Source organism: Nerophis lumbriciformis, linkage group LG31 (assembly GCF_033978685.3).
Source record: "Nerophis lumbriciformis linkage group LG31, RoL_Nlum_v2.1, whole genome shotgun sequence".
Classification (NCBI taxonomy): domain Eukaryota; kingdom Metazoa; phylum Chordata; class Actinopteri; order Syngnathiformes; family Syngnathidae; genus Nerophis; species Nerophis lumbriciformis.
In genome coordinates this window covers 28,828,827-28,832,366 of record NC_084578.2, presented here as the reverse complement: position 1 = coordinate 28,832,366, position 3,540 = coordinate 28,828,827, and positions in this window count along the sequence as shown.

Sequence of the window (3,540 nt, the reverse complement as noted above, 5' to 3'; positions counted from 1 at the left end):
CAATGATTGTCACACACACACTAGGTGTGGTGAAATGTGTCCTCTGCATTTGACCCATCCCCTTGTTCCACCCCCTGGGAGGTGAGGGGAGCAGTGGGCAGCAGCGGTGCCGCGCCCGGGAATCATTTTTGGTGATTTAACCCCCAATTCCAACCCTTGATGCTGAGTGCCAAGCAGGGAGGTAATGGCAGAGGTGTGGACTCGAGTCACATGACTTGGACTCGAGTCAGACTCGAGTCATGAATTTGATGACTTTAGACTCGACTTGACAAAATGTAAAAAGACTTGCAACTCGACTTAGACTTTAACATCAATGACTTGTGACTTCACTTGGACTTGAGCCTTTTGAATTGACATGACTTGACATGACTTGCTACTTTCCCCAAAACCCAAAGATGAAAAAGTTATTCGGGAGCGCTCCGTATTTTTCATTGTGTACTTGTCTATCAGCGTTGCGTGTGTCAGCTGGTGTGGTCTCAGTACAACAGCCAATCAAATTAGATCTACTTTGTTTTCATCACACAGCATTCATCCAATCAAATTGCAGGACAACCAACGAAGAAGACATGTCCAAACCACACGCCAGTGAACAAAAAATGATACCTAAAATAATTTTGTTTGGGTATAAAAATTACGAAGTGGTCAACACAAAACGGTTTGCAGTATGCAACACATGCGGTTCGAAAATTACTGATGGAGAGGCAACAACTTCCAACTTCGTCCGGCATTTGAAGTTGCACAAAGAACGGTAAGTTTTGAATGTAAGATAACGTTTATTGGCTAAGTAACGTGACTTTTATTTGCTGTGTAGTTAAATCAGTGAGGCTGTAAACTCACTGCTAACGTTATAACGTTATTGCAAACACGGGAATCTGTTGCAGTTCACTACCTTATTCATACTTTTTGTTCAGTGATTTTTTTTAAGCAGGGTTACGTTAGTCAATATATCACACGTAACGTTAGACGGCGGTCAGCAGCACCGCGTATTTTAGCCACCTAAAAAAAGACAAAAATAGTAAAATAAAGGTCAGTTAAAATGTATACTATATTATGAATATGTGTACCGTTTTAGCTAGCTTTCTGACATACTGTTGGTTGTTTACCTCAGTGGTCCCCAACCACCGGTACTGGTCCGTGGATCGATTGGTATCGGGCCGCACAAGAAATATATATATTTTTTTCCTCTTTTTTTAATTAAATCAACATAAAAAACACAAGATACACTTACAAGTAGTGCACCAACCCAAAACAACTCTCTCTCCCCTTTTGTTCTGGGCATTGAACATGAAGACTCTTCCTTCACTGTTCCGAGTGGCCATGAGAGTCTTGGCAGTGCCTGCCTCCAGTGCTCCAGTGGAGCGAGTTTTCAGCCATGGTGGCATCATACTACGCCCCCATCGTGCACAAATGACTGACAGACTCTTGGCTAATTTGGTCTTTTGCAAATACAATGCAGCATAGGGCCCTGACATATAAAAAGTACAACTTTTTTGTTATGTTCACGTATATGTCATGTTTTTTCAATGTTAACACTTTTGTACAAATAAGTACATTTGCACTTTATTTTTCAATGTGTTTGTTCTGTAAAGGAATGAGTTAATGTTTAAAATGACTGGTTAATAGTGCTATTATAAAGTGCAATGTCAGCACAATTTTCTTTCCTGCAATTTAAAATGCACTTGTTTTAATAAATAAATACAGCGTTTGAAAAGCATACACAATCTGTGTTAATATATTAGTCTGTGGTTAAAAGGACTTGAAAGGACTCGAAACTCAAAATGCAGGACTTAGGACTTGACTTGAGACTTTCCAGTCTTGACTTTGGACTTGACTCGGGGCTTGCCTGTCTTGACTCGGGACTTGACTCGGACTTGAGGGCAAAGACTTGAGACTTACTTGTGACTTGCAAAACAATGACTTGGTCCCACCTCTGGGTAATGGGTCCCATTTTTATAGTCTTTGGTATGACTCGGCCCGGTGTTTGAACTCACAACCTACCGATCTCAGGGCGCACACTCTAACTACTAGGCCACTGAGTAGGTAAACTTGGCTTCACTGTAACCACGGTGCGAGACGAGGAAAGGCAGGCATGTTGTTTCCTTTAATGTTAATAAGATTATAGTATTATGCAGAAGTAAAGTTATAACAATTTTATAGACGGTTTATACAATATTTATTATATTCACTGTGGAAAATGGGGGGGTCGCAAAATATGTTCTTCTTCCTAGGGGGGGTTGCAACAGAGAATAATTGAGAAGCACTGCCCTAAGGGAACAACGTTAATACCGTATTTTTCGGAGTATAAGTCGCACCGGAGTATAAGTCGCACCTGCCGAAAATGCATAATAAAGAAGGAAAAAAACATACATAAATCGCACTGGAGGCCGGCCAAACTATGAAAAAAAAATGCGACTTATAGTCCGAAAAATACGGTATATGTTTGATAAAATGAGATTTTATGCATGAGTTTATGTATGTATATGTGCTTGTATATGTACAGTATGTGTATATGTATGTTTGTACAGTGAATGTATATGTACAGTATGTGTATATGTATGTTTGTACAGTGAATGTGTGTGTGTGTGTGTGTGTATGTATGCACTGTATGTGTGTATGTATGTGGGAGCGTATGTACCTAGGCATAGACATCTTTCTTTCTTTAGTTTATTTGGAACATGAACACACTTACATCATAATACATCACACAATTTCATATCATTTCATTTTACATCATGCCCGAAAAGGAGTAGGAAGAAGCAAAGCTTATTTAATCCTACCCCTTTCCCACTTCAAGCGTTTACAAATATATAGAATCATTTACTGACCTTTTTATATAATAAAATAACATCTATGAATTAGTATACAACAGTTTTGTAATATGTAATTAATTAATTAATTCAGTCATTATTAACATACTGAGATGAAGAATATCTTATTTTCAATAAGGTTGAAAGTATTTCTCATAATTCTTCTTTTTTGTACTCTGTATGCACTATTATTTTGAACAATCTCTTAAACTGGATCATATCAGTACAATTTTTAACTTCTTTGCTTAATCCATTCCATAATTTAACTCTTATCTTATCCATCTTATAAGTAAACGCAGCATTGGCCGCTGTGACGCGAGAAATTGGGCCGCCATCTTGAAGTGGTGATGAGGAGCCGGCGAGCAGCCTAACCTGACAGTTGACAGGTAGAAAACAATGATGGTGTGAATTCAGCGTTTCCCTGCTCAAATGAACGGACTGTTGAAAATAGGAATCGGGTGATTACTTTTCACAAGTAAGATTTAACATTAACGTACTATTGGTTGTATTTTGTGAAAAGAATATTACCACAGAGTTGAGAAGGAGCAAAAATCTTCAATAGTACTGAAATCGTAGGTGCTAGCAAACAAGAGTATGACCATAATAGAATTGCTTGTCAATTAAATTAATTACATTTAAAAATGTCATACTTGAAGAACATAAAGTTGAAACCTATGGTGGCATAATGCCTTCAGTGTGCATATTGTACATAGTTCTCTGCAAACCTATGAAA